This window comes from Felis catus, chromosome E3, assembly GCF_018350175.1.
Source record: "Felis catus isolate Fca126 chromosome E3, F.catus_Fca126_mat1.0, whole genome shotgun sequence".
Classification (NCBI taxonomy): domain Eukaryota; kingdom Metazoa; phylum Chordata; class Mammalia; order Carnivora; family Felidae; genus Felis; species Felis catus.
This window is the reverse complement of record NC_058383.1, coordinates 777,327-785,702: the sequence shown is the minus strand read 5'-3', so window position 1 is coordinate 785,702 and position 8,376 is coordinate 777,327. Positions and strand designations below refer to the sequence as shown.

At 55.7% G+C, this 8,376-nt stretch overlaps 1 long non-coding RNA gene across 1 annotated transcript; it reads right to left on the bottom strand.

Annotated features, from left to right (window-relative positions):
• Nucleotides 1–2,762: 2,762 nt before the first annotated feature.
• Nucleotides 2,763–5,597, bottom strand: LOC109495071. Its single transcript, XR_002150265.3, has 2 exons — nucleotides 4,290–5,597; nucleotides 2,763–4,209 (listed from the first exon to the last, which is right to left on the bottom strand). It is a non-coding gene; the product is annotated as an uncharacterized LOC109495071 (long non-coding RNA).
• Between the last annotated feature and the right edge of the window lie 2,779 nt (nucleotides 5,598–8,376).

The window sequence follows — 8,376 nt, the reverse complement described above, 5'->3', positions numbered from 1 at the left end:
AAACAGTCTGCCAGCTCCTCAGAAACTTAAACGGATTCCCGGGTGACCCAGCGATTCCACGGCCGGGTACGTGACCAGAAGAACGGAACGAAGGACTCGAAGAAATGCTTTCGCCCCACGTTCACAGCAGCGTGGTTCCCAACGGCCGGGACGTGGGAGCCACCCAAGTATCCACTGACAAGCGAGCGGATGAACAAAATGTGGCCCGTGCACACAGAATGTCAGCCTTAGAGAGGAAACCTGACACCACATGGGTGCCGCTCGGTGAGGTAAGACAGACGCTGTAGTATATTGTGCTTCCGTGGGGTCCCGGGGTCTTCAGACTCACAAAGACGGAATAGGCGGTGGGGGCAGGCGTGTTTAACGGGGACAGGGTTTGTTCTGCAAAGAGCGAAAGCGCTTTGGACACGGACGGTGGCGGCGGCCGCACAATACCACTGAACGACCCACTTAAAAACGGTGAAGGGGGAGGGCGCCTGGGTGGCTCAGTCAGTTAAGCGGCCGACTTCGGCTCAGGTCATGATCTCGCGGTCTGTGAGTTCGAGCCCCGCGTCGGGCTCTGTGCTGACAGCTCAGAGCCTGGAGCCTGTTTCAGATTCTGTGTCTCCCTCTCTCTGACCCTCCCCTGTTCATGCTCTGTCTCTCTCTGTCTCAAAAATAAATAAACGTTTAAAAAAAAAATAAAAAAACAAAAACAAAAACGGTGAAGGGGGTAGACTGCACGTGAACCATCACGAACCATCTGGAAAGCAGCCTTCCCCAGATTCTCTGCCTGTGGATGAAATTCCCCCACAGATTGTAACACCACCTGCTTGGGGACTTGAACCGGTCCAGAGGAGAGAGGGCGGCCTGCACACGGCGACCCGGGAGCCAGACGGGAGAGAAGCGAGGCTTTCCTCTGATGGGGCTCTAGGGCGTCGCTCAGGCCGCAGTGGGGCCACACCCGTTGCAGGTGGCGGCCGCTTTTCAGCTTTTATTATTTTTCCATTTCGCAGGCAAGCTGCGTTGTAGCGAAAACGGGAGGAAAAACCCATTATGGGAGGGCAACCTAATACCACCTTAAGACACCCCTGCGGCAACCCACGGCCAAAGTCAAAGACGAGCTGCTCACGCCCACCACGTGCTCAAGCTTTTGTACTTTTCCCCCAACCTTCCAGACCCTTTGAGGAACTCTGGCACTCTTTGCACCCCCAGCTGGCCTTCCTGGGGTGTAGGACGCTCAGAGCCAGAACCCTGGTGGTTCCGGGTGAACCATGACGGTTCAAAGTCCTATCGGTCGTCAGAGAGACGTGCTGTGTGTGTAAACACCCGTCAGATTTGAAAAGACTCAGTATGAAGAAAAGAATGTAAAATAACTCATTCTATTTTAGGTTGACTACTGAGATAATTTCTTTATATACTGGGTCTGGGTGAAATAAAGTATGTTATCCAAATGAATTTCCTCCATTTCTTTTTTTCCCCTATCGCAGCCATTAGAAACATTTCGATGCATACATGTTACATGATGCTTCTGCTGGACACGATGTATCTGACTCTGGGTTCTGGGAGGCGGTGGGGGGGCGGACTGACCCACGTGAGGCCGATGGATTCTGTACAACAAATGGACCCTGGGCCTATTTGTTTGCATGGACACACACCCTTGGAAAAACTATGCCAGGAAATATTTTGTAATGTTTATTTTTGAGAGAGCGCAGGCAGGGGAGGGCCAGAGAGAGGGAGACACAGAATCGGAAGCGGGCTCCAGGCTCCAAGCTGTCAGCACAGAGCCCGACGCGGGGCTTGAACCCACGAACCGTGAGATCATGACCTGAGCCCAAGTCGGACGCCCATCCGACTGAGACAGAACATTAGGGATAAAAAAGGATGTTAAAAGCATCCAGAAATTGAACTCATGACTCTTACAAAGGAAGCGTCATCAAACTGTCAACAGCAAGACACTAACAGAGCTGCGCCTTCACAATCTGAGGGGGAGACTTGGGATCTACAAGTCTACGTCCGCTAGGACGGCAAATTAAAGGCCTTCTTAGTGCGCAAAGACTCCCCTTTCTGAGGACCTGCTTGTAACGTATGTCAGAGAACCGAGGACACCGAGCACAGGGGAAGCATGGGACCAGCTGAGCAGCGGGCCAGTCCGGAGGCTCGTGGGGTGATGTCCACACTGATGGCCGGGCAGCAGGCCTGGACAGCAAAGAGGCTGGAGAGCTCTGGGACTGACCACTCCAGGGGAAAAGGCGGGCATCTGGGGCAAGATCTAGCATGAGAGGCCGTGTCAACATGATGATATGATGAAGGCATGCTCTTTAGAAAATGAGAAAAAATTGGGGCGCCTGGGTGGCGCAGTCGGTTAAGCGTCCGACTTCAGCCAGGTCACGATGTCGCGGTCCGTGAGTTCGAGCCCCGCGTCGGGCTCTGGGCTGATGGCTTGGAGCCTGGAGCCTGTTTCCGACTCTGTGTCTCCCTCTCTCTGCCCCTCCCCCGTTCATGCTCTGTCTCTCTCTGTCCCAAAAATAAATAAAAAACGTTGAAAAAAAAATTTTTAATAAAAAATAAAAAAAAATGAGAAAAAATAAAGGCAATCAGAAACTCAATAAATAAAATGAAAAGCTGTAACCATGAGCTGTGGAAATATGGCCCAAAGAAAGCTATGGCAACATCTTGGGCTATTCATGGAATGTAATCATTTTCCTTAAGGCCATCGGGCATTAAGAGAGAAAATGCTCGTTCAAAAGGTTGTTTGAGAAATAAAACTCATATAGCAGCCATAAAGGGAAAATATTGCTGATTGACTTCTAGACTTTGGCATCAGCCTACAAGCAACACAATCTCGTCTAATGATAAGCAGCAACCTGGACAATGTCCAGGCAAAAGCATAGGTGACGTGAGCCAGGAGGCGGTGGAGGCACGGGAGGCCGAGGGGAGGGTGGGATCCCTCTCTTCTGTGGTGGGAGAGGACGCAGAAACCATCCAAGCTGCGGGACCAGATACAGAGCTTTAAGTAGGAAACAGGACATAATGCTACACAGGTAATTGAGAAAAACCCAAAAGGATACTCAAACCGTACTAAATGGAGGTGGGAGATACGAAGGGGTGGGTGAGGATTCCTTCTCTAACCTCACCTGATGTGGCCCCCATGACACGCTGGCCAGCTGTCCAAGCTCGCCTCCTGCCACCTTCCTCCTGCTCATCCGTAAGCCCCCCAACCTGGGCTCCTCGCCGCTCTCCAATCTCCCGAGCTTGTCCCTGCCGGACACATCCGGACTCGCCAAGCCGGTAAAGGCAGGTTGGGCACCCGAGAGCCCATGAAGGGCATCCACCCGAGCTTCCCATCAGCTCGCCCCATTCCGGGACACGAGGGCAGCCCGGACGTGGACTCCCCTTGCTCCCCCAGCCCAGGAGAAGGATGAATTCACCCTGGCCCACCTGAATCTGGCAAACAAAACAAAGCAAAGCAAAGCAAAAAAACCCACAAAAAACAAAAAACAAAAAAACAAAGCAAAGCAAAGCAAAGCACAGACAATTCGCAAATGCTTTGCCCAGCTTTTCCCACCGTTAACGCCTTACAGATCTATGGCATAAATATCAAAGCCAGGTAGCTAATTCTGGTGCAATACTGTCTCGGTCTGGTGGGGCCGCCGGAACAAAATAACACAGGCCGGGGAGCCAGAACGACAAGCGTGTGCTTCCCACGGTCCTGGAGGCTGGAGTCCAAAGCCAGGGCTTCGGCAGGTTGGTGCCTGGCGAAAGCCCGCCTCTTGGTTCACAGACAGCTGTCTTCTCTCGGCGTCCTCGCGTGGCACAAGGGACACGCTGGTTCTCTAGGCTCTTCTATGAGGGCGCGGGTCACATTCAGGAGGGCTCCATTTCTTAGGACCTCAGCACCTCCCGCAGGTCCCGCCTCCAGACACCATCACACTGGGGATTAGGTTTCGAAGGCCAAGTTTGGGGAAAACGTGAATATTCAGTACGTGGCGCACGCTGTCAACTGACTCCGGACTTGATTCAGATTTCATGTTTTCCACTAACGCACTCTTCCCGGTCTGGGCCAGTCCAGAGCCCCACGTCGCGTTCGGCTGTCATGCTCCTCACACACCTCCGATCTGGGACAGCTCCTGAGGACTGCCTTATCTGCCGGGAGCGTGGCCCTTTGGGAGAGCACTCTGTTCCGCTGAACAATGTCTTGCTGTATTTCTCTGACCTGTTCCCAGGATCCTGGCGAGAAAACCACAGAAGTGATGTTGGGCCTTTCTCAACGCGTTGCTACATCAGGGACTATGCCGTGGCTTCATCACCTGGCTGCGGGGCGTCGATCAAGTTTCTCCACTGTGAAGTCACTATTTGTTCCCGTTAATCGGCAAACGTCTTGGGGGAGAGATGTGAAGCAGTTCAGCTTCTGCTCGCTGATCTTAGCACCGTCCGATCTGGCGGTGACCGCCACGGCGGAGGCACCATGGGGCGTCTGCCTCGAGTCGCTCCCCGGCTTCCCTCACCCCTACTACATCTCTTGTGATATTTCTACGGGAAAGGGCCGTTCCTTCTCCCTCACCGACTCGGCTGCTGTTTCTTTATAGCGCTACGGACTCGTGGGTGTTCAGCTAGGAAAACAGTTATCGTCCAATAGCACTACCTCTGTGCTCATCATTGCTCCAGCCTGGGGGGCCGGGAGCTCCTCCGGGCTGGTTCCTGAGCCCTTGCACACCCCATATCTGTTGGTGAGCGCCTCCTTCCCTTCTAGCGACACAGGACGCCTCGGGCTCATCCTGTGCTCTCCCGAAGGTGCCGGCCCTGGAACCCGCCCGTCCGTTTATAGGCTCATTCGGAAGCAGCAGCAGGGTGTGGTGAAGAGGGAAGGAAGGGCACTCCCGACCGCCTCCTCCCACCCCAGGTCCCCGAGGGGTGTGCTTCCCACCCGGGAGGCTGCGGCGGGCAGCAGGTGGACTCCCCGCAGCGGAGCGCGGAGGGGGTGTGGGGGAGGGGGCCCTGCGGCTCTTCTGAGGGCGGCGTCTGGGGCGGGCGACTGCAGTCGGAGGTGCGGGGCGAGGCCTCGACGGGCGGGGCACCCTGGAGGAGGAGGGGCTAAGTGCCCGCGGTCCGGGCCGCCCTTGGAGGTGCAGGGTGTGGCCTCGGCTCCCGGCTCCCCCCTCCCCCAGGAAGAAGGGCTAATTGCCGCGCTCGGGGCTGCAGTCGGTCGGCACCACCTCCCCTCGCCCCCTGGGCCCCTCTCCGAGTAGGGAGGGAGGGGGGAGTGAGCCCGGTGAGGATGGGCTCGAAGCCCAGTGGCCCAAGCACCTCCTCTGGGTCAGACCGACGCTCGGGAGACGGACACTCTGACCTCGAACGGGTCGTTCTGACCGCGGTTGGCCGCTGTTTCGAGGGAAGAACGCTCGGCTGGAACCGGCGCCAGCAGCGCAGGCTGCGAACACCCGGGGGACTGCAGGTGCATTTCTCGGAGGTGGAGGGGGACAACGCCACCCTCGCACCAGCCACTGCCGAGGCGGCGCTCGGACCCCGGACCTCCACCCTCCAGAGGAGGGGCGCGGCCACGTGACCCGGACGCGGCCAATCGGGGACGACGGCGCAGAAGCGCCCGCGCCGTTGTCTTCCGGAGCGTCGGCTGCCGCAGGCGCGGGGCGGCGCTCGCCGAGTCGTCGGCTGGTGGTCACGTGCTCCAAGCGACAGCAGGGGCACCTGTCAGGCTACTCGGAGGCGACAGGGCCCCGGGGGCTGTGGGGGCGGGCGCCGGGCGTGCTGGGGGTGCTAGGGGCGCGAGCGCTAGGGGAGCTGGGGGCCGGGGCGGGAGGGCTCCGGGGACCCTCCCAGCAATCCCGGGCGCAGGGAACGCCGGCTGCCCCCAGTTGCCCCCAGCTGCACCCAGCCCTGCATGTTGGGCGTGGGCACCGGCTGCTAGGTGACGCTGGCGCCTCCACCATGTCTGGCGGTGGGCTCTTGGGCTCCGATCCGAGGCATCCCAGGCCACGCAGCTGGGGGAGGAAAGGGTTTTGTCCTAGAGCGAGTCCTATACAAGTTGGTAGTGCCTAATCGTGGTTTTGCCACTACGTGTTTTATCAGGGGTTTCAAGTCGTGTGTGAAATGTTCACAGTGGTTTCTCAAGAATAAATTTCACATCGTGAATAAGGGGAAGATGTGCAGGTTACAGCCCTTTGATGAGAGGGTTAGTGGCAAGGGCCGTCATCCCACCAGGAGGCCCAGGGCCCCTTCTCAAGGACAAGTGAAGCCTCCCCAGGAGGACCGTTTCCAGCAGTTTGTTGACCTGCCCAGCCTCGGTCACCTGCCGGTGTGCAAGCGGCAGGACTGGTGGGTGTGCTCGACTAGAACCAGGACGCCCCTGCGTGCGCACACAGCCCAGAACAGTTGATTTTGTTGCTTGTAGACCGAAACATTGCCAATGTTGCACACCAAAGCCAGTTTGCCTGCGTTCAGTGTTTCCCGGTTTTACGTTTGCCGTGGTCGCTGCACCTCTTTGCGCTCAATCTTAGCCAAAACGGCCAACTCACATTCTGAAGGACAAAAATGTAAACTAACGAAGTCCTAGAGGATAAAGGCGCCCGGCAGTTAGGCCCGGGAGAGAACACTTAGACTTCTTCATAGGTTCTTCTGTCTGTGGTTATCTTTCTCGTCCGCCAGCAACAGGCACTGCCGTGTCTCCAAGTTACACTGTCCCAAACCGGAAAACCCCGCGCAGATGCCTGGGGACAAATCAGCCAGTGCCGCTGTCCTCGCAGCAGGTCCCAGGCCTCCCTGCCCCAGCCAGGAAGAGTCACAGGAAGGAGGCTCAGACCCTGGGGACAAGGCCAAGGACACTCCCAGATCACAGGAGGGGCTGGGGGAATAGAGTCCAGGCTGCAGCCTCCCTTCTGGGACAGCAGTTCTCATCCACGACCGCACTGCCCGTGGCCTCTGAAAATCCGTAGCCCACCCTAAGTAACACGTAGTAATTTTCCCTTGTGTCTGACATCACACAGGCAGTGACTGGATGTCCGGATGACCCTGGCTGTTTAGACAGTCCGGAAGATGGAGGAAAGTCAGGAAGAAAGCTTTTTCTTTAGAGAAAACTTAATTTTCCACCGATTGTAAGGCGACTGGAAAGGTGAGTCTAGTAAAGGGGACACCCCACCCCCCGCCCTGGGGAGTGGTGGCCTCAGCACCAGTCTGAGCCTGTGCCTTCCAGATCGTCCCATGATTGTTTTTCAGGTTTGTAACACTTTCAATTATGGAAATGTTCACACAAAGTTTGCACATGTGCGAGTAGAGAAAAGAGGGTAACGGTCCCTGAAATGGCCATGTTGATTCAGTGGTTGAAAAACAACTGGGGGGGGGGCGCCTGGGTGGCTCAGTCGGTTAAGCGTCTTGACTCCTGATTTCTGCTCAGATCATGACCACATGGTTCCGGAGATCACGCCCTGCGTTGGGCTCTGTGCTGACAGCAGGGAGCTTGCTTGGGATTCTCCCTCTCTCTGCCCCTCCGCAGCTCACTCTCTCAAGATGAACAGACATTAAAAAAAAAATTTATTTATTCTTGAGAGACAGAGAGACAGACAGTGCAAGCAGGGGCAGGGCAGAGAGGGAGAGACAGAATCCGAAGCAGGCTCCAGGCTCCGAGCTGTCAGCACAGAGCCCGATGGGGGCTCAACCTCCCCAACTGCGAGATCATGACCTGAGCTGAAGTTGGACGCTTAACCGACTGAGCCACCCAGGCACCCCAACAAACATTTTTATAAGAAAGTAAATTCAGAGACACCAAAGGGCACAGATAGAACTCTCACGGCAGCTGTCACGCAGGTGCCCTCCCCGGAGGCCACCACCCTCACGAGTTTCTTCTGTGCCCTTCCAGAACTAGTTTATGCGCATGAGAGCAAACAGGCTAGCTCTCTCCTCTTACATACGGTTCATTCTATACAGCGTGGTTTAGTCACTACTGCACTTTATACGGGCATGTCTGGGGCTACATGTTTTATCTTGCACCAACTGCCCCTAGAGACATGCCGTGTTTTCATAGAGGCCACACAAAGGAGATTTTCAAAGCAAGTGAAGCTTGCCTTTGATTGGTGCTGTAGGTAGGGGCAGGCAGAGGAATCATCTTTGTGTAAAGAACTTTCTGAGCTTCTTAAAGTTTAGAGATGAAACTTTCATTTCAGTGAAGATTTCTTAGAGGACAAAAAACACAATAAAATAACATATTGATACGCTCTTTCGAAACTAGTTTCTGTTTTTCGAGAGACGTTGTTGGAGGGTGAAAGCGGGCGCCCGGCTGGCCCCGTTGGTGGAGCGCACGACTGTCCATCTCGGGTTGTGAGTCTGGGTCCCGCGCTGGATGTGGAGGTTACTCAAAAACAAAAGCCCAAAGAGGAAGATGAAAAT